At 40.0% G+C, this 22,713-nt stretch overlaps 7 non-coding genes across 7 annotated transcripts; 6 read left to right on the top strand and 1 right to left on the bottom strand.

Moving 5' to 3' along the window:
- Nucleotides 1-3,266: 3,266 nt before the first annotated feature.
- TRNAA-AGC (transfer RNA alanine (anticodon AGC)) lies at nt 3,267-3,338 on the bottom strand. Its single transcript has one exon. It is a non-coding gene; the product is annotated as a tRNA-Ala (tRNA).
- Nucleotides 3,339-4,166: 828 nt separating this feature from the next.
- On the top strand, nt 4,167-4,238 carry TRNAA-AGC (transfer RNA alanine (anticodon AGC)). Its single transcript has one exon. It is a non-coding gene; the product is annotated as a tRNA-Ala (tRNA).
- Nucleotides 4,239-7,813: 3,575 nt separating this feature from the next.
- On the top strand, nt 7,814-7,886 carry TRNAF-GAA (transfer RNA phenylalanine (anticodon GAA)). The gene has a single exon. It is a non-coding gene; the product is annotated as a tRNA-Phe (tRNA).
- Nucleotides 7,887-8,775: 889 nt separating this feature from the next.
- TRNAA-AGC (transfer RNA alanine (anticodon AGC)) lies at nt 8,776-8,847 on the top strand. Its single transcript has one exon. It is a non-coding gene; the product is annotated as a tRNA-Ala (tRNA).
- Nucleotides 8,848-10,207: 1,360 nt separating this feature from the next.
- Nucleotides 10,208-10,279, top strand: TRNAA-CGC (transfer RNA alanine (anticodon CGC)). Its single transcript has one exon. It is a non-coding gene; the product is annotated as a tRNA-Ala (tRNA).
- Nucleotides 10,280-11,999: 1,720 nt separating this feature from the next.
- Nucleotides 12,000-12,072, top strand: TRNAK-UUU (transfer RNA lysine (anticodon UUU)). Its single transcript has one exon. It is a non-coding gene; the product is annotated as a tRNA-Lys (tRNA).
- A 5,794-nt stretch (nt 12,073-17,866) lies between these two features.
- On the top strand, nt 17,867-17,938 carry TRNAA-CGC (transfer RNA alanine (anticodon CGC)). The gene has a single exon. It is a non-coding gene; the product is annotated as a tRNA-Ala (tRNA).
- Nucleotides 17,939-22,713: the final 4,775 nt, after the last annotated feature.

Here is a 22,713-nt window from a genome sequence, read left to right on the forward strand (position 1 = left end):
GTGGTCAATTCCTTACTTTCTGAGCCATGAGCTTTGTTCCCCTGGAACCTGTCTTACACTCAAATTTGTACCTCCCAGTCCCCAACCTTACTATTGCCCTTCCCTCCCCCTGGTAACCACTAGTTTGTTCTCTACATCTGTGAGGTAACATCAATAGTTGATTTTTAAAATAAGACAAAAGATTTGGCATTGTTTCCTTTGACTCTTGATGAGTCAACGGGAGTTACCAATATTATTCAGTTGTTTATTCAAGGAGTCAGTGCCAGTTTGAAGTGACAAGAAATAGTCTGTGTGAGTAGTCTTCCTGGAAAAAACTTCAGGTGAGACTATTTTGTGAGAAGTTGAACAAGCAATTCATTACAACATGGAGTGAAGTCTGCTACAATATTTTAGAACTGGTTGCAGCTAATAAATAAAGGTTTATTTGAACAAGTTTTAAAACTTGTGGAAAATGTAGGTCACAATAAGTGACCTACAAATAAATAGACATTTCCTGCCTTTTTGAGACACTTGTAAACTTTTGAAAGTCATAGGTCATCAAACAAAGAGGTATCAGTGGAATCAATCATTGCCATTTTTGAAAACTCATCAGTCATATAAAGTGAAATCTTTGGCCTACCCTGCTAAATCAGTTGGCAAATAAGTCATAAGCCTTAGTTCAGGGCTGAGATTAAAGCCCTGGAGATGCTGGGGTTGAACCCAGGGCCTTGTCCACACTCAACACTGTGCTCTTTCACTGAGCTACATCCCCTGCAGAAGGTGTCTAGGATATTCCATATGACATGTTGCCACTACCCCTGGGTCAGGGAAGAGCCCTGGGAGGAGAGTCCTTGGAGAAGGGGATGGCTACCCACTCCAGTCTTCTTGCCTGGAGAATTCCATGGACAGAGCCTGGTGGGCTACAGTCCATAGGGTTGCAAAGAGTTGGACATGACTGAGTGACTAACTGGGGGCTTTTTCAAGATTTAAGCTACCCTGCTGTTTCTGAAACCCTCAAGAGAAGAGACTTTGCTTTCTGAATTGAAGTGTCTGAATACAAAAGAGATCTTTCATAAGTAGGGGACCCTCCAAGGACTGCTGCTAGCTGACTTTCTGAGTGGCAGTTCCTGTCTACCACCAAGCGTACATCAGGATGAAATATTCTGTTGAGTCTTCAGTTTCTTTTCTGTCTGCCACACTCTTAGAAAAATATAAAAAATAGTGGAGGGGAATAAAAGGCCAGTGCCATGAGAACTACTCAGGAAATTTAGGTCCACATGGGGAGGTTAAGAGTGAAGTGTAACTCATATGGATATGAAATGAAGAGCCAAGTCAGTCATAACTAAATCACTGCACCTAACATCTTTGTCTGTAAATGCAGAAGCAGCATTCTGTCCAGGACACTGCAAATCTAGCTCTGAGACCCCTAAGGACAGAAGACAGGAAAGAGGATTAGAAAAGATGCTCCTGTCAATATTGCGCCTGTTTCAGACAGAATGTTTTTCCACAAGAAGGTGAACATGAAGGAAGCCAAAAAGAAAAGTTCTTTATAAGACCTCCCCACACCTGGGTAGGTCCTCAAAATCTATCTGTCCCTGGGGCACAATTAAGTTGATGTTTCCTGCCTTTATTCAAATGTGCACCATTGTCAACCCAAACACGTATATTTTTTTGTATTTTTGTTTAGTTTGTTTTAAGGAAATCCTGTCATAAGTGGAAGAGGGCAGGAAATCATGTAATTTTAAAACTTCTGTAAATGAAAATCAGCAAGGTTCAGCTGTTCCTAGACTAATGTCAGAGAACTGGAGGGTTGAGGTGGGACGGAGAGGAGAGAGGGGCTGGGGAGGCGAGAGCATCCTGGCGGGAGAGTGGGGAGGGGAAGACAGCTGCGGGGAAAGAAGAAGCAGTCAAGTCAGAGCACGAAAACGAGGACACAAGAAGAAAGTTTGGGAATTAGCTTTATACACCACTGATATTCGGATAAGGGAAAATGTGGATGTATCCGAAGTCTTTGTCTCTTCTGCAAGCCGACAGGTTCGCCGCAAGAGGAGTCTTCCTTATACTAAGCGCAGTAAGGTGAAAACGTATGTCCTCCGAGAATCCGGTTTGTTTTCTTCCAGTTATTGTAGTTTGAGAGATACTAGTCGCTCTTTTCCTCGCTGGATAAGCCGGTTGAGTACTTTGGAGGGCCCTTGTGTAGCTGAATTTTTGTTTGCGGTGCAGTACTGCCGGAAATTCCCTGGAGTTTTGGCAACCCACTCCAGTATTCTTGCCTGGGAAATCCCATGGACAGAGGAGCCTGGCGAGATACAGTTTATGGGGTCGCAAAGGAGTCGGACACGACTGAGCGACTGAGCATGCACGCACGCGCTGCAGGAATTGATAGCTTTATAAAGAGCAACTGGAAAGCCACGTCTGGATTGCTGTGTGACGGCAGTGAGAGCAATGTTGAGCGTAGAAGCAGGGTCCGCCGGTGGCTTTGGGCTTATGTATCTGAGGCAGCAACAGATTTTTAGCACACTAGATTTGGAATGTGAGGGGCAAATGAGAAAGAAATGTAAGCCGGACAGCAAACGAACACTTTTAAATACATGTCCAAGAATACAAGTGTCAGCACCTTGGATAGCGCCTCAGACTTCTGACCTGAGGGCCGAGTGTTTAATTGAGCGAAGATTCTTGAGCTCTTCCATTCTTGCTTCTTACTCTTACGCAGAAGTCTCCTGAAACCCAGTTTTCTTCTAGAGATCTTTTGGGACATTTTCAGTGTTCTCTACTGCTTATATACTACACTTCTCCCAGTGGGAGTTCTGAAGAGCCAAGTTTGAACAGAGAAAGTCTATTCAAACGATTACAGTCTGTCCTCCTCTAGATCTTTGTTTCAAGCACAAATGATATTCCCATCAAAGATACGTGAGGATCAGAAGTATCTGGCTTCACTTTGGCGTTTTCCGAAGTCCTCATGCAATACTGTTACCTAAGAATAGTGGAGGTGGGGGCAGGCATTCTATACACTGTGTGTACCCCAAAACACAGCTGTGATTGCTCAAAATGGCTAGAGAGAAGATAGCTAATAAAAACATGGACAAATGGTTTGAGTACACCCGCACAAATTATATCATTGTATTCCAAAGTGGCAAAGAGAACTGCGGCACAAGAACAAGGCCTGAAACTTTGATTGACTCATTCAAAAGACCAAAGGCAGCAAAGACAAAAATGACAACAATAATAAACAAGCCAAAAACTCTCCTAGATGGCTTACTGAGGTCTCCAATAAGGAGCCTCCCAAGTGGAGGTGCCGGGGATTGAACCCGGGGCCTCGTGCATGCTAAGCACTCGCTCTACCACTGAGCTACACCCCCTAGCATGCCTGCACTTCTTTCTTATGCAAATTACTCATGTCTTCTCTAACATCAACAACTTAATAAGGATGCTAAATTATTTTATTTAACTTAATTTTTGCCACATGTTCATCCAACATTTCCCAGCCAGCATCTTTGATGAAATGTTTCATTTCTTGCACCTCCATCACTATCCTATTTCACCCTCCTAAACCATGCTGCACAAAAATTTCTCACGTTCCCTTATTTTTTCTGCTCAATGGCAAAGTTAAACTCATCACATTTCACTCCAAGGGCGTCATCATCACTGTTGAAGTCGATTTTCCCAAGAAACATTTGATTGAAGGAAAATAAAAAGGAAGATCTGGCTCACGCAGGATCTCTCGAACCTGAGGCAACAGGCACAACAGACTCACATTATCAGGCTTGAGGAGCCAGTGACACTGGCAGCATCACTGAGGAGCACAAAAGGGAACGAACAGAAAGAAAAGGAAAAGCAAAAGTAAGACGTTCTCAATTATCTTTTAGAAGACGTTCTATTCTTTCAACTGTTCGGGTTAATGAAAGAGTTATGAACCAAGAAGACGCAAACCTATCCAGTGATGATCCCTTCTCTGTGCTTCTCTATTCTTCTACCACCAACCATAATTATATTGTACAGTCACCAGAAGTAGTAGGCAATGGATAATTATTCTTTCTGATCAAGTAAACTGATGTTAAGGTTTTTACTTTGGGCGGAGTGGGCTGCCTAGAGCTCTTGTAAATTAATTCACAGGACAATTAGTGATGTTGCGTCACTCACCAAATCTTCAGTAATGTCTAACATGAATGAAATAGTTTGATAACATCGGGGGTGTAGCTCAGTGGTAGAGCGCGTGCTTAGCATGCACGAGGCCCTGGGTTCAATCCCCAGCACCTCCACTTGGATGTTTCTATTTACTGAGGACCACTACTAGTGAAAAAAGTACTGAAGGGTAGCAGGTGGCTTGTGAATCTTCAACTGTTGCAGTCTACCCAAAATAGCCTCACATATCCCTCCAGGAGTTTTGAAAGAGGATCAGGCATTTGTCCTGAGGAATTAACCCCCTCAGTAATTTACACAAGTTAGCTGACCCCACATTGGGGAAGTTAAGGACTTTATGGTATCAAGCTTTCCTTGACATTACTCAATACACCCCCTTCTCCCACTGATTCTTATCTCACCAAAAGTATTTTCTTTTCTTTTCTTTTTTTTTTTAAGTATTGTCTCTTAGCTCATACCATAACTAAGTATTCAAACGGTCATTTCACCATCCAATCAGGCTCACTGCTTCAGGGTTAGCAGTCTTATGGTGAGGCCAGTGAATTCTAGAATATTAGCCCATTGCCGATTTTTCCCCCCTATAAACTGGCTTCTTGTCTCAGAAACAATGCTGTAGGTGCTGTTGAATAAGACATTCAGTAATTCGTCATTGGTGGTTTTGGCAGAAGCATTGTGGGACATGAAGGGACGTCTATGTATAAAATAAATGTCTATTCCAGTGAGATTAGATATACATTGTGCCCCTAATACAGAAGTGGTCAAATGTAAGGAACCTGACACCAGGGTATGTAGTTGGTTCCCCAGTGGAATAATAGCCCCCAAGTGAGGGTTTAAAGTTTGTGATGTTGGTAGTTTAGTCACTTAGTAGTAATTTAAACTACATTATTTTGGTGCACAGAAGTCTGTGTTGCTTCATTCATTATTAGAGAAATGCAAGTCAAAACTACAATGAGGCATCACCTCATACCAGTCAGAATGGCTACCATCAAAAAAATGTACAAACAATAAATGCTGGAGAGGGTGTGGAGAAAAGGGACCCCCCTTGCACTGTTGGTGGGAATGTAAATTGATACAGCCACTATGGAGAACAGTATGGAGATTCCTTAAAAAACTAGAAATAAAACTTCCATATGACCTAACAATCCCACTACTGGGCATATACCCTGAGGAAACCAAAATTGAAAAAGACACACATACCCCAATGTTCATTGCAGCACTATTTACAATAGCTGAGACATAAAAGAAACCTAGATAGCCATTGACAAATGAATAGCTAAAGAAGATTTAGTACATATAAAAAATGAAATAAAAAATAATAAAAAATGGAAAATTACTCAGCCATAAAAAGGAACTCATTTGACCCAGTTTTCATGAGATGTATGAACCTACAGTCCATCAAACAGAGTGAAGTAAATTGGAAAGAGAAAAACAAATATCATATATTAACTCATATATGTGGAATATAGAAGGATGGTACTGATGAATCTATTTGCAAGGCATCAATAGGGACGCAAACGTAGAGAACAGACTTGTGGACACAGTTGGGAAAGGAGAAAATTAAGAGGGTAGCATTGAAATGTATACTTTACTGTATGTAAAATGGATACTGGTGTTGCCCAAATGGTCTGGGAGAGAGCATTGAGAATGAAGGCAGAACACGAAATCTGGTGCAACGGGTCAGGGGACCTGCAACCTCTATTGGACTGAGGTGCAGAGCCAACTTCGAGTTCAGCTTTTATTCCTAATTGCAGACTACAAGACTTTTTTGATCTTATCTTTCCCAAGACACTACGCTGACATAGTCCAAATTTTGTTTTCACCCCAGGCCATTCTCTTTTGGGCTAATCTTGGGAATAATCAGCAAGCGCATAGGCAGCATTCATGCCTGATGCCAGTCCAGTGTTCCAAGGTCCATTCTTTCGTGAGCCCAATCATACTTCCTTCTGGGTCTAGCCTTGGAGTTTGTAACAAGGAGATTATTCTTAAGAAAAACATGGAAGATAATCATTAACACAGTTTCTTAATATATGCTGTTTTCCAGGTGCTATTTCTGTGGAATTTCTCAAGGCTGTGAAAGGACATTATGAGGAATTCCCACTACATATTGGGAGTTTGCTGTAGGATGCAGGGAGCTCAAACTGATGCTTTGTGACAACCTAGAGGGGTGGGATGGGATGGGGAGTGGGAGGGAGGTTCAAGAAGGAGGGGAGGTGTGTATACCCGTGGCTGATTCATGTTGATGTATGGCAGAAACTAACACAATATTGTAAAGCAACTATCCTCCAATTAAAAATTAAAAATTAAAATAAATATTAATAAAAAATTAAAATACACATGTAGAACACCCCCCCCCAAAGTAGTCTGTGTTGCTGAACCTATATATGACCTCTGTTCTTGTCATCATGGTTACTTTGTTCATTAGCTCATTGGGCAAGTACAGTGGTAGCCCAGGAGAAGCTTCCAGATATCAACAGAATGGGTCATTGTGTTCAACTGCCTCCAAGGAGGTTGCTCTCTGTAGAGCATTTACTTGAAAACAAATATCCTTAGACTTTGCACATTTGGGGGATTCTGTCTACCTGCCTATTTACCAGACCTCTCTGTCATCACTTTTTCAGTTTTCTCTCAATAAATTTCTCTCCAAGTCCCTGATCACCTGCCAAACTGTTAGCCACCTCTCATTAACTAGTGTATATATCTACCCTATATCTGTCCTTCCAAGCGAAATGAACAGTCACATGCCCTGCTTGAAGTAATGCCTACTGAGAGGGTTTACCTTCACTACTGGCCTACAGGTTTTATGGAAGCTGCTCACACTTGTGTGGTCCCAGTATATGAGCAGAATCATCTAGAACCAGATCTGGTTTTTGTTTTTCTTTTTCTTCTTTAGTTACCAGGAGTTCCCTGTGAAGTTCTGCATGTGGGTTGAAGAATAGAGGATAGTACCAAGTGTAGAAGCCACGGGAATATGAGCTACTTTCTCATGCAAATGACTCATAAGCCTTCCTTCATGTATTCTGTTTCTACTTGAAAATGAAATAATGCTGTGTACTATTCATTACCTCACAATACTAAATGATTTCCTTGCCTGAATCACAAAAGAGCCAATCAAAAACCGATTTGGTCATAGTTTCAATATTATTTTTGAAGAGAATTTTATGAAGAAATTCTTTTGTGATGAGATTTGTCATTTCAAATTTTCTGACTTTGTTACAGTTGCTTTCCTGTCAGTTGGGAATATTGGCTGGAGTGTTTAGTCTGATAATGTTTATGTACGTGGTATTCTTTTAGCAAATTCACAGCATCATTGGCTTTTATTTCTCACCATTTTTGGAGATTGTGAGAGATGAAAGAATGAAAAAAAGAGAGAGAATTAAGAGTTACCAATAACATTTTTCTTAGTTACCTTTAGTTTCTGAGCTGCGTCTGTGTCAACTGACATGACACAGAGGAGTATGAAGTCTTTCCATCGAATCCCTCATTGTCACCTCTCTTTAGATTTTCCTACTTTTATGTGTTATCCCATGCTGCCAGGAATTGGCTCCAATTGGCATACCTAGAAGGCAATCGATTCTATGTCTTTCCAAATAGGCAAATACATTGGACAACTAGGTAGCCACACTAAAAGAATCTGAAACCTTCTAAAAACTGAAGTTGAAAAAAAAGAAATGCCAGGAGAATAAGCTTTTGGGTAGCTGAAATAGCTCAGTTGGGAGAGCGTTAGACTGAAGATCTAAAGGTCCCTGGTTCAATCCCGGGTTTCGGCACTCTAAACTTTTTAGTTGATTCCCCAAGAGAGAGTTTACTTCGGGTGCATAAAGGAATGTTGTAGTGGACTGACGATCACAAAATGGCTCTAGATTTTTCTATGAATAAACTTACAATGAATTTCTGAAATCTTACTCCAGCCAAAATTTTAGAAGTTTAATTTTTAGATTTTAGAACTTTATTTCAACAAGTGTCTGAGTAATCTATTGAGCCACTGACCTCTCAATTCAAACTGAAGTTTCCAAGGTCTGAAATGGACAACGGAGCCTTTATTACCATCCTCAGAGCAAAAGTTGGGGATCCTTTGATGCTGGCCATCTCCTCATTCAGACTTTGTATTTCAGTCAACTTTCTGACCCAGTAGCCTTATTTTATCTATTAGTTTGTATTCCTGTATTCCTGTATTGTTTATTATTCATTTTAAAGCTCAATGTTTCCAAGATTGCCTAGAAGGTACTGTAATATTTTGAGCTTGCTATAATCATTGAGCACTTTCTTACATTCTGACACATTGATATTCTAGGTGACAGCAAATTTTTACAGTGACTTTGGTTCCTTCTAGTGGGGATCTGTATGAAGAAATCAGGATATTCTAATATCCTAGTTCTCCTAGCCGTTCCTTAAGTATCGTTGATTCTAGGCTCTTCTTTTCTTTCTTCTATTCATCTTTTGTAGGTTGACAAATGTGAATAGATACCAGGAATAATGCCTTTCTGCCTAACATGAAGTTGCCCTTCTCTTCGTGTAGCTGAGAAAGAGAATGAAATAAAGGAGTTTCGGGAAGTAATGGAACTGTACGTAAGCAATCTTTGCGGTAATAATTTCAAAGTGTGGAAACACTAGGCAGATAGATATGCCATTAAGTTTTTCTTGCCTAAGTAGAGATAAGGGGGTGTAGCTCAGTGGTAGAGCGCGCGCTTAGCATGCACGAGGCCCCGGGTTCAATCCCCGGCACCTCCAGCAATGAATAGCTGGCTCAGTGGTTGCCATCACCTTGTGAAGGGCTGTAGTGGAGCTATAAGATTCCTTTGGCGTTGATGTGTGGTGGCTCTTCTGCTGTTACTTTGAACTACCTTCTCATTTTGGGTGGGAATTCAATAAATTAGTTTTAAGTATAAATAATACAATTTTAATAGCTTTTAAATTAATAATGCCAAACTGTACAGTTAAAAAGCAACCAGATTAAAAGAATTTAAATATAACAAGATATAGGAAGAACGGCATACTCATAATTTCTCAGAACCTCATGCACTTTTGAGTTGAAGTTGACAAACTATCTCTAACATATGACATACTGTAACATGGTCCTTCTGCATAGGACTATGTATGAAACCAGAATGTCCCCCAAAATATGCCTCTTTGACATAAAAACTTTTTGAGCTGAAGACAATTAAGGTGCAAAAAAGGTCTCTTTATCCGTCCATGTCTGACCAAAAGCAGGATATAAATCCTCCTTTTACTGGAGAAAAACTCTTACCAGCCCAGATAGGCACTAGTTCAGTTCAATTCAGTTGTTCAGTCATGTCTGACTCTTTGCGACCCCATGGACTGCAGCACGCCAGGCCTCCCTATCCATCACCGACTCCTGGAGCTTGCTCAAACTCATGTCCATCGAGTCCGTGATAGGCACTAGAGAAATCTGCAAACAAACCTTAGTCCACTTGTTTCTTCCCCAGCATTTAATTTCCCACAGTTTACTGCCCTGAAAAGACAAAAACTGCTTTCCTCAATCTTGTCCATTATCTATAAATGTACTGTTCTTTGTTGAATATACCTCATTAGCTGAGGTGCTAAACTTGCACTTTGAGTTACTTTTTGTTCACGTTTCTCCTGAGTGATGCCTGTTGCACACATTGGTAAGCACTGTTTTTCTCTTGTCAACCTGCCTTTATGTTTAAGAGTACCAGCTGAAAACCTAAGGTGAGTAAACTTCTGTCTCTTGCATTCTCTGTCTCTTCCCATTCTATTCACCCAGCAAGTTGGACAGCACCTGAACTCCAAACAACAAACTTGGAAGAGTCAGTCACATCATCAAGCTTGAGCACTAAATTCCACTGACAGTATTACTGAGGAGCATAAAGGGAAAAGAACGGACTCTTTTTTAAAGTATCTCTCAGAAGGCTTTATTCTTTCAGCTGTACGTGGTTAATTAAATAACTGCAGGCCAGGAAGAAGCCACTAGACTGTATATTTAAAAACTTCAGAAATAGTAACATTTAACTTGGTAGACTTTCTCTAGGAAACTCATAGCTAAAAAAAAAAAAAAAAAAAAAAAATGACAAATAATATTTTATGAAACAGCGGAGGCGCATGAATACAGGGGGGTGTAGCTCAGTGGTAGAGCGCGTGCTTCGCATGTACGAGGTCCCTGGTTCAATCCCTGGCACCTCCATCTGTATTTTTGTCACCCTTTCTCATATTTACTCCCTCCGGCCTACCATCTTCCAGGGCCGAGAATCGGCAAAAGGAAGACAAGAAGGAAAGAAAGAAAGAAAGAGGATAGAGTAAAGGGGAGTGGGATGGGGTGGTGGTGATGGAAATATCCCTGTTCCTTTAGTTAGTTATCTGAGCAGTCAGAGACCTGGATTTTCATGTGGCTGTGAAAGAGAAGGCCCTGAGATGAGACTAGCACAAGGACTGAAAAAGATCCATTGGTATTGGAGAATAAGGAATCATTGGTATATATTCTAGATTTTAGACTGAATTTGGACCCTGCAGTTTGCTGTTTCTGCTTCAGGTGTCTTCCTACTTCTCTCAGCTTGCTCCAAAGTTTGCTCCATCACCAGCTCTCAGGAAGGCATTTCCGTTCCATCACCAGGGAACGTCTCAGGAATGGGGCATTTTTCTTGAGTTTTCAAATTCGTCCTTTCCCCTAACTTCAACCTCCTCTGCCTCCAAAACTACCTAAAAGACCGCAAAAATACCGCGGAAGAAGACAAAGAAGAAAAGTATTGCGAAAGAGGAGGGTAAGGATGCGGCGGATAGAGGGGGATTTAGGTCCTTCTGGAAGGAAAGAGATGACAGAGGGGAAAGAATTCACACACAACCTGCCAAGAAATGCAGAGCGACAGTGCGTGTCCAGCAAACCTCAGGCAGCAACGCGATCGGGCCCTTGGCGACTGCTTTCCTTATTGAGGCTCTGTTTTGAAAGACAAAAGGAGGAGGGAGGAGGAAAAAGAGTACCCAACCTCTTTCAGACAGAATTCTCTCCAAAATGAGGAGAGAGCAGGGGAAATGTGTGGGCTGGGACTCCATATGTGAAAGGAGTCTCATTTAACGTCATGTGTGAAAGGAATTAGAGCTTTGTAGCCTAGATAGCATCTGTCACCTCAGGCACTGAGGCGCAAAAACACTTTCTGTCCATATTGTGTGACAAGTAACCCAGATGTGAATTTTGAATGAAGTCCGAAAGCAGACAGTGATTTATAGGAATATTAGGAAATATTAGGAAAGTAATATTAGGAAACTCTGCAAACTCAAACTCTGGCAGGTTTGGGACCTGGAGTGTCAAAAACCCGAAGCCTGGGTGGAGTGAACCGAGTTATTGGGAAGACCTCACGCGGGAAGCAGTATAGTGGACAAGAGCGGAAAGGCGACGCTTGAACGGCACAAGGAAGTAGACGAGTTGGAATGAGCTAAGTGGGGAGAAGAGGGCGTATACGTGAATCTTTAAATATGAGTAGGATTTGGGTAGATGGTTGGGGAGGACCTGTCCAAGCTCCACCTCTCTTCTTTGCATCCTATACCTACAAGAAAGTAGGTTCTTTCTTCTTCTATAGGTTGAAGTCCCGTGTATTTTAGGGTAGTAAACAGAAAACTTCTGTCCCATGAGAAGATCGCACTCGTTTGTACCCAAACTGTTGGCTTTTGAGAGCATCTTGGGGCCCTTTCCATAGGCGAGCTCTTCAGAGGGAAGTCAAATTGTTTCAAACCTGATGTCTGTTTGTTGTGGTGGCAGCAGGTTAGTGAGTGCGGAAGTGGCTTCTGCCGGCTGCTCTTGGCTTGAGTATATGAGGTACGTGTGCAAGACTGATTTTTAACACGGATCACAATTGAAAATAATCTAATGAATTCACCCTTACTGGACCGTCAGAAAATCCTTACCTTCGTGAGCCCGGATAGCTCAGTCGGTAGAGCATCAGACTTTTAATCTGAGGGTCCAGGGTTCAAGTCCCTGTTCGGGCGGTACTGAATTTTTTTTTTTTCTTCTTATGTCCAAAAGATGTTTACACTCTCTGCTCAGGGCCATGGTGCTGTCTGAAGATTAAGTGATCAACCGTTAGAGAGTATGCGATCGAATAAACAAGGTTTTGAGATATTCGCTTAAATAAGCCAAAAACAGGATTCCTCCATGGTGGAATGAGTATGGAGAAGAATGAATTCCTTTCTGCTTGCAGGTAGTCTGTTGTGTTTTTGTTTTGTGGGTGTTAGATCGAGCCTGAAAAGAGGAGGAGCTTGGGTTTGAACATGACTAAGGTGCTGACAGATAGTACAGTCAAAGCTATGGCTTTTCCAGTAGTCATGTAGGGATGTGCCGAACTGGACCATAGAGAAGGCTGAGCGCGGAAAAGTTGATGCTTTTGAACTGTTGTGCTGGAGAAAACTCTTGAGAATCTCTTGGACTGCAAGAAGATCCAACCAGTCCATCCTAAAGGAGATCAGTCCTGAATATTCATTGGAAGGACTGATGCTGAAGCTGAAGCTCCAATACTTTGGCCACCTGATGCGAAGAACCGACTCACTGGAAAAGACCCTGATGCTGGGTAAGATTGAGGGCAGGAGAAAGGGCAGCTGAGGATGAGATAGTTGAATGGCATCACAAGCTAAATGGACATGAGTGTGAATAAACTCCTGGAGATAGTGGAGGACAGGGAAGCCTGGTGTGCTGCAGTTCATGGGGTTGCAAAGAATCAGACACAACTGAGCGATTGAACAAGAAGATGCCTGCAAATTTAAGATTCAGTCTTATGAAGGTATTTGGTAGCCACAGTGAAACCCCTAAGATGGCAACTTTGCAGAAATCTATGATTAAGGAGGTTTTTCTTATCATGGAAGAGAGAGTGTGTAGAGTGAAAATGTAAAAGGGCTTATTGTGATTTGAAGATTGGAAACTCATTAATGGTATTTCCGGGAAAGTGTGTCTTAAACCAGAGTGATCATGGAGCCCAGATAGTATTATGCTCCTTGAACTTCCTTAGAAATCCCAGGAAATGCTTAGAAATCCAGGTCAGGTGATTGCTTTCTCCTTTTTGCTGGCCTCTGACTGTATGAGAGTTTTGTTCTTATTCACAGAAATCCCATGAAGTAAATTTTGAAGTGGAAGGACTCCATTTGTCTGAAAGAGCTTGTCTCTTAGTTGGTCCAAAAGATTAATCAGATCTCTAGAATGTAAAATAGGAAACAGAAAAGTGACCAGTCTCAATGAAGTAGAGAAATGGATGGGGAAATGGGGCTGGTTTTAATTTGTCTCTGTGTCTTGGTGTAAAGTACAACTAAGGCCATGTCCAATGTCCTTGGTAAATCATTACTCTACATTGTGACAGAAGAAAACAATGCCAAGTGGGGTCTTGTATATTTCTGATATCAGCAAAAGTGTGGTAAGTTGGGAAGCGCTGCCTAATGTAATGTGAATAATGCATGCCAACCACATATATAACTTTTAAATTTTCTAGAAGTTACATTGAAAAAAGTAAAAAGAAACAAGCAAAATTCATAATGCATTTAATTTAATCCAATATATCTAAAATACTGCTGTTACAGGAAGGGAGATCTGCTTCCAGGGTCCAAGAGCGAGCTCTCGTTCATACTTGGAAATGTCAGAGGAGGCACATTGTGCTGACAAAGAGATTTTATTCCAGAAGGGGGGGCTAAGTAGAGAGTAGCAAGGTAAGGAAACCCAGGAGAACTGATCTACCACATGACTGTAGTCTCAGGTTTTATGGTAATGGGGTTAATTTCTGTGTTGTCTCTAGACAGTCATCCTGCTTGGCCCATAATCTCAGGGTCCTTCCTGGTGGCATGCATATTACTCGACCAAGACGGATCCCAGTGAGGAGGACCCTGGAAGGTTGATCATCTCCTCCAGCCTGTGGCCCCTTCTGAATTCTCCCTGTTAGTTTTCAGTGGCAGCACCATGTTCCTTATCTAGAACTCCTGCTGCCTGAGACAACTCAAGCAAGCAGGCCTGGCCAAGGCAGCTGGTTTCGGTCAACAGTTCTTAACTGTAGTGGGAATTCTTAATAATGTACTTTCATAGCCTTGAGAAATTCCACAGATATACCATCTAGAAAAACATCATATATTAAGAAACTGTGTTAATGATTATCTTTCATGTTTTTCTTAAGAATAATCTTGTTACAAACCCCAAGGCCAGACCCAGAAGGGAGTATGACCGGGCTCGTGAAAGCATGGACCTTGGAACACCGGGTTGGCGGCAGGCATGAACGCTGCCTACGCACTTGCTGACTGTTCCTGAGACTAGCCCAGAAGGGAATGGCCTGGGGTAAAAAATGAGGAGATCTGGACTATGTCAGTGTAGTGTCTTGGGAAAGTTAAGATCAAAAAAAGTCTTGTAGTCTGCAATTAGGAATAAAGGCTGAACTCAGAGTGGATGCTGCACCTCAGTCCAATAGAGGCTGCAGGTCCCCTGACCCATTGCACCAGATTTCATGGCTGTTTCATTCTCATTGCTAACTCTGGGACGTTTAGGGAAACACCTGACTTTATCATGTCAATAAATAGTTCACATATAACCAACAAGGATGCACAGTATAGCTCATGGAACTATGCCCAATGTTATGTGGCAACCTGGGTGGGAGGATGTATATATATGGCTGAGTCCCTCGCTGTTAACCTAAAACTATCACAACATTGTTGATCTGCTGTTTACCAACACAAAATAAAAAGCTATTAAAAAAAAGAATGAAAGAAAAAATAATCCACATAAACATATTATCTAAGTATTTTACATTCTTTTTTTCATACTAGGTCTTTGAAATCTGGTGTGTATCTTAAACTTATAGCATATAAGTTGGACTGGTCATATTTCAAGTACTCAAGAATCACATGTGCTAGTGGCTACCACATTGGACAACAGAGTTATAAGAACTAATGTATTTGAATAAACAGAAGAAAATATATAAATGTGTAAAATTCTTACAAATTAAAGCAGTTCTGTAACTCACACTCAAAATCTAGGTACAAAATTTCACTAATATTTGTGAAGTATGCCAATTAAAAATTGTCACTTTGCCATCTGCCTCTCCAAGGATTTAAGTCATTAGCCACTGCAGCTGCTGACCTTCAACACACCCTGAAAGGAATTCAGCGTGGAGATCAGGAATGAGGCACTCTGTGCTCCAGGAAAAAGCTGGCAGAACAGGCCTTCAAACAGATATTTTCAGGAGATTTTATGACCCTAAGTCCTTACATTTTCTTATATCTAGAAAAGCACTAAAATCATTAATGGTGACATCTGCTCCTCCTGACTAGCAGCAAACCTCTGCCCAAAAGTATGCTTGACTTCATGTACCCCCTTTCACTAAAATCATATATAATGCTGATCTTCCCTGCTACCTGTTCAGAGCAGTTCCTCAGAGCTATCTGAGATATTGCTCCCTGGCTATAGTCCTAATTTTGCCCCCAATAAAACTTAACTCAAAACTCTCACATTGTGTTTTCTTTTTTCCCCTTCTATTGACAGGTGTTCACTGAAATAAAAATGCACAATGTGGGAACTGTAAGTTTCAGTTTTATTTGGGGATTTATTAAGGACTAAAGTCTGGGAGAGGCTATGTGCAAATACTGGTAAGTTGCCACTATGCAAGATTACCTGAATTCTTTCTGATAAAGTGCTAATATTTAATATCCCTCTACCATCCTTTGTCTTTCCTATGCCTAAAGACTAATATATGGGGTGTGTGTGTGTGTGTGTGTGTGTGTGTGTGTGTGTGTGTGTGAATGACAGGGATTTTCTTCTACCCAAATCATTCACTCAAAAATATATGTGTTAAGACTTAAAGGTGAAAAACCCACTGGATATTTATTTCTTCCAGGGTATTCTTTTCAGGGTATTTCCCCCATTATTCTTGTATGCAAAAAGCCATATTTAAATTTTTCTAAGTCAGTGGTCACATTTCCACAAGACTCCGAATCCCTCAATTTTCAAGTAACTACTTTGGGAGTCACTGGAGAGAGAGATCCTTCTGTTCACAAGAAAATTAACTTTGGAAGGTTGATATATACTTTTAAAAAGCTATTCAAGTGTGTGCATGCTTTGAAGACAGAGTACATCACAGTAAAAAGATAAAATATATATTTGAAAAGAGATTCAGATACACATATTTTCAATGAAGCACTTTATCATAAACAAGGTAAAATTTACATCTGATAGGAAACTCAGATACACATTTGAAAAGAACAAGAATCACTATAACTTTCAGGGGATAAAAAAGGAAGGGAGGGGAGTAAAACAAAGAATTTGTAGTTAGGCTTTAGATTCTTCTAATTGGTATAATGTTATTTTCATTATGAGGAACTCTGTTCTCCTCAGGAGTTCTGTTAAATTTATCTGTTAACAATTATCTGTTAGATTTATCTGTTAGATAAATTGTACAGTTCAAATATTATGAGTAAATACTCTATTTCTGACTGCTAGATCTATAAATACTGAGCACAGTGGGTTAAAATCTCCCACTATGACTAAAGATGGCAAATCTGGGTAGTTACCTGGACAAAAAAATTTTGATTTAATATCCCACAACTTACAACAGGGTGAATTCTAAACGGTGTTTGAGCTTTATTAATACAAAATTTAGAAGTACTTCAAAACCACAGTAAAATTTTTAATAACTTTGGAGTGGGGAATGTTATTCCAATAATGATTCAAAAATTCAAAATTATTTAAAGGAAAATTTGACAAATTTGACTTCAAGAGAGTTTCTGAAAGAGTGGTAAGAGCACAGGTAAATTTTCTTTAGTATCTTTATGCTTTTCTTACTTTCCAAATTTTCTGCAATATGCATTATTTGGATAATAATAGAGTAAAACAAAACAAAGCAAAGCCTCCTGTATAACAAGGAAAAGTCCACAAGCAAAGTCAATGACAAATTTCAGACTGGGAAAATAGAATTGGTATTCATATAACAAAAGGGATAATTTCCCTGTTTCACTAAATATAGGCTTGCTTATGATGTTAAAGAAAGCATCCACAAAATCTCAGTGGTTTAAACAATAAAGGCTTATTTTAGCACATTATATATTTTCCCTCATTGATTGGCTGATGGCTCACCAACATTTTTCGTCTGGGATTTAGGGTGATAAAGTAGTGTAGGCTAGGGGAAAAAACATCTTTTTCTACTACCCGTCTTAGATTCTTAGGTTGCAGATGAGCGCTCCGAACTGATTAGAATCCTGGTTTAGAAAATCTTGCCTATGTTCCTTCTTTCACGGAGTAGCCTGTGGAACAAGAAGCTGGCCAGTGGATAAAGGAAAGAGGGAAACAGGGAATTCGGGCTTCTTGAATCTAAGATTTTTCATGAAGTCACAGTTCACAGATTTCAGGGGGGTTAGAAGGTCTGTGGAAAGAGCCGTTGCCTCTGGCGACAAAGACTGGGGCAGGATTTTCACAATTCCAACAATCTGGACAATTTTTGTTTGTGGTTTGGCTGTCGTTTGTCTTTTTTCCTCCAAGCGAGAGCAAGTAGAAAGACGCAGCTCCGTTTGGCCAACGAGAGAGAAAGCACTCGTGCGGACGCAGCTGGATGAAACTGGTCTCTGTTCTCAGTAACGATGTGAGTTGCATGTTGTCGCTGCATCTCCGAAGGGGATTACTTGGATAGAATCCGAAAGGGGCTTTAAGTGTAATTAATCCTCAATGATGGCTACTATCTGCTTGGAAATAAAAAGATGCCCCAAATTGGGCAAAACGCATTGAGCTTTTAAAAGCACAGGAATCCTGCCCAGCAGTGGTTTTTCATCAGGGGATGTAGCTCAGTGGTAGAGCGCATGCTTCGCATGTATGAGGCCCCGGGTTCGATCCCCGGCATCTCCAGACAACTCTATTTTTGTTGTTGCTGTCTAATTCAGACTTTGGCTTTGCATTGTTAAACAAAAATGTTTTAGCTCTTTCTCATTTGGGGGCCATTGTCCTGCCCTTTAAATATAGCAGTTTTCCATGTATATGCTTATTGGTCTTCCCTTTGGTTACCTACCATCACCATTTTCTCTGCTTCCTGGAAACCTCCTTGGGATGTTTTATTAGGCAGTGAGCAGTACAAAGCCAGAGAGACAATTCAGAAGTAAGTTCATCCTATGAATGCACCCAGAAAGAGGGAATACAGCTACATTTAGAAGAATTATTTATCTCAATTAAAGGAGGTTCTATGCATTCCAACTTTGCATTGGAAAATAATTAAAATATCTCTTAGTAATTTTTTTTTAAGGAGAGGAGAAGGTAGCATGTGTTTTAGTATTGGTGTAGTAGTTGTACCTCGGTATTCAGGGGTCCACCCTAGGACCATAAGAGAAATTTCTTCATTTCTCACTGCATCTTTGGCTTTACTCAAGATTTCTGTGGAGAAGAGCTAGTCACAGTCTAGTGCAGGAGGTCTGGGAATGTAGTGAAGATTAGGAATAGCCTGTGGGAATAGAAGGCAGAGTTGGTTAGGCACCCTTAATAGCGCAACTGTTCTCTGTTCTGACAACAAGCTCCCAATTCTAGTCGCAGGCCAAAACTTAGCTCATTAAGATAGCAGAGACACTTTTGCTCCTCTCACCACTTAGAAAATTCTAAGATTTTAAGAACTCTTTGCCGTTAGTAGGGATGGAGACCAAATATATATTTCTTATTGTAAATCACAACATTAATAATGTATACCCAGATGTTACATTGATGCATTATGTGACAGTTTTTATTTTAAATTTTTGAGGAACCACAAAAATGGTTTTTGTTTGTTTGGCTTTTTAAAATTCTCCTTTCTTAGCTTATCAGTTAATTCCTTAAGTTTTTTTAGAGGTTGCTCTGGAGTTTGTAGTATACATTTACAATGAATCCAAGTTCACCTTCCAATAACATTATACTTCTTCACAGGTAGTGTAACTACCTTGTAATAGGGAAAAAATCCAAAATTCCCTCCCTCCTAGCCATTGTATCACTGCTATCATTTATTTTAGTTACATGTAAAAATACATAAGTGTGTATACAATATAGACATAACCTCATAATCAAATACATTGTTGCTATTATAATTTTGAACAAACTTACCTGTGAGATCGATTAAACTAAGAAAAATAAAAGTTTTTATTTACCTTCCTTTATTCCTTCTTTGATGTTCTTCCTTTCCTTATGAAGATTTGAGTTTCTATTATTTTTCTTGTCTCTAAAGAACTTTCTGTAACACTTCTTGCAAGACAGGTCTACAGGGAACAAATTCCCTCCATTTTTGTTTGAGAAAGTTTTTATTTCTCCTTCATTTTTCAAAATTTTCAGGGCACAGAATTCTAGGTTGTAGCTTTCTTCTTTAAATATTTCACTGTAATCTATTCTTGTTTGCATAGTTTCTTTTTTTGTTTGTTTTTCTTCCATTGCATAGTTTCTTAATAGAAGTCACATGTAAGTCACTAGACTTGGTTCCTCTATTGTCTAGACTTTTTTCCCCCCTCTGATCTCTTTCAGGATTATTTCCTTTATATTTGATCTTCTATAGTTTGAGAATGATATGCTTATATGTAGACTTTTTCATTTCTTTCTGGTGCTCTCTGAACTTCCCAGATCTGTGGTTTACTGTCTGACATTAATTTGGGGAAATTCTCAGTCATTGTTTCAAATATTCTATTTCTTTCTATCTTTTCCTTATGGTATTCCCATTACACATGTTATATTTTTTTTGCACAAGTCCTAGAGTCCTTGGATATTCTGTCCTCGCCTCCCCCACCCCCCAAGTCTTTGTTTTGTTTTTCAGTTTTGGAGGTTTCTACTTCAAGTTCAGAGTCTTTCCTTAGTTCTGTCTATTGTACTAATGAGCTCATCAAAGGCATTCTTCCCTTCTGTTACTATGTTTTTTAATCTTGAGCATTTCTTTCTTTTTTTTTTTTTTAGGATTTTCATCTTTCTGCTTACATTGCCTATTTGTTCTTGCATACTATCTACTTTATTCATTAGATCTATTATCATTTTAATCATAGTCATTTTAAATTCCTGCCATGTCTGGTTCTATTATTGCTCTGTCTCTTCAAATTACTATTTGCCTTCTGATACGCTTTGTAATTTTTTCTGGATAGCCCAACGTGGTGTACTTGTTATAAAAGGATAATAGGAATTTAGTAATGCAGTGGTGAGGTGTTGGGGGAGAAGCTTTCTCTAGACCCATGATTAGGTCTCAGTCTTTTACTGACCTTTTGTCTCTGGCTGGTGAACTTCACAATTGTTTCTCAGTTGTCTCCTCCCACTCTTCGTTGGGACAGGATAGCTACAGGATGCTGGAGTGGGTTTTTCCTTCTCTCATGTGGAAGTCTAGAGACAGTTGGAATTGAGTATTTCCCTTCTACGTAAATTAGGCTCTGACAAAACCCTAGTAGGTTAAGGTCTGGTTAAATGGGTTCTTTAGAAATCGGGCCTTGTTAAGAACAGTAGCACACTGGTATATTTCAATGTGGCTCCTCTTCTTCCCCCTCTGCTGGAAGCATGAAGGATTTACGCCCCACCTCACCACTCCCACCCCACTCCCACCCCCCCAACCCCCGCTTTTTAGATGGTTAAAGTGAGAAACTGGTCCAAGTCCTGGGAGTAAAACACACAGAAGTGTGGAGACCCCACCCCCACCCTGCCCAGGCCATGACTCAGTGTCCCTGGAGTTTTAAGTGATCAGAGTTGCCTACTTGGGTCCTCAACAAATCATCAATTACAGTTCAGGCATTGGCTCTTCCTGTGGTTTCCACTTGTGAGTCACTGCTCAGTAAGTCATGACTCCCTTTATTCACCTGTATATATCTCCAATCTTGGGGGCAGCCAGGTGCCCTGTGTCCTCACCTCTCTTATAAATTTTAGAAGCGATGTTGATTTTTCACTCTGTTCAGATTTTCCTTCTTGACAGAATGGTGACTTTCAAACACCTTATATATGGAACCAGAAACTGGAAGTCTGTTTGCTCTTTTTTTAAATACATTTTTGCTTCTGTGCTTATTAGTAAAATGGTCCTATAATTTTCCCTTCTTATATTTTCTCCACTGGGTGTTAATACAGATATTATGCTAACCTAAAATAATTTATAGTTTTCCCATTTTGGGGGGAAATATTTTATATAACACAGAGGTTATTATTTCCTGTAGGATTTCATAGAACATTCCAGTAAATTTGTCTCTGATTGGAAATTTTCTTTAAATTCAGTTTTTTTAATGGCTGTATATCAAATCAGATTTTCTATAACTTCTTTATGTTAGTTTTGACAATTTATAAATTTTTATACAGTTTCCATTTCTTCTAATGGAGGTAAGAGGATTGAAGCCAAATTTCATGATTTCTCACTTCTAAATCTCTTAAGTAGCCACTGAAAGTGTCCTCCTGTTTATTCCTTCAGATATGCAACCATCTATGTCTCTATCCATCCACACATTTACTTTTTAAAAAATGGTTCACAAATTTACTTACATCAGGTATTGTGATAAGTACTGATACACAATTAAGGATAACACAGTCTTAGCTAACCTTCAAGACGGCCCTCCCCCCCCAGGATCCTTACCTCCTGGTAATCAAACCCTTGTGTAAGTCTTCTCCTACTTGACTCAGTCACCAAGATATATCAGGGGGAATTGAGGTTTTCTACCAACGTGTGAATCAGCCATCTTGGAAGCAGATCCCCCAGACACAGTCCATGCTCCAGAGCCCTGCATGCACCGTTCATACCTGGAGTTCAACTTCAGGAGACTCCTGGGGCCGGAATTACTCAGCCAAGCCACACTGGAGTTTCCGACCCACAGAATCTGAGATAATAAGCATCAGTTTTTTAAATGCTGTGAATTTTGGAGTGCTATTCAGCAATAGAAAACTAATATTTCCAGAAAGCCTTTTTTTACATTTCTCATAAAGGAATAATTATTTACCAAAAAAAAAAAAAAAAAAAAAAAAACCGTAATTTTTATCTGCTTCTCTCAAGCTTCCAGACTGTTACAGAAAACTTTTCTTGAAAATAAAAAATCAATGCTAAACTAAGATGTGTGGTTCATCTCTCATGTTTCTCTTTTTATCCTGAAGAAAAAAATTCCAAAAAATTTAGGCTGATTGCCCAGTGCATCTTATCCACCAGAGGGTCATGGATCTATCATGAAAACAATCTCTGGCAAAAGAAAATGGAAAAAACATAATTATTTCAGATGATTCATGGTTTATGCAAATTCTTACTATATGAATAAAATTTAGGTTCTCTTAGCACGGTGAAAGGATGAGAAATGCTGGTTGTATCTTGTCAAGCTGATTTCTCTGCCTTTCTCCTTTCAGTTCCAACCATTCTGGACTATATACACTTCCACGCCTGTAAGCATGCTGTATCCTCAGTCTTCCTTTTGTTTCTATTTGATATTATTATTCATTCTTCCAGATTGGCTTACGTGTTTTCGTATTTGGGGACTAGCGGGGAGAAAACTTTGATTTGCGTGTCTTGTTGAGAGAGTGGTCTGAAATCTAAAGAAGCACTCACTTTGCAGAAGATGAGCCCCATGGAAGCAGAGGGTTTGCCTCAATGTTAGAAGTGACAAATCTCTTACTTTCTGGCTTTTCCTTCCGAAGAATCAGAGCGAGATCCGAGGATCCGCGTTCTCTGGATTTGATGTGTA

Source organism: Muntiacus reevesi, chromosome 20, assembly GCF_963930625.1.
Source record: "Muntiacus reevesi chromosome 20, mMunRee1.1, whole genome shotgun sequence".
In the NCBI taxonomy this organism is placed as follows: domain Eukaryota; kingdom Metazoa; phylum Chordata; class Mammalia; order Artiodactyla; family Cervidae; genus Muntiacus; species Muntiacus reevesi.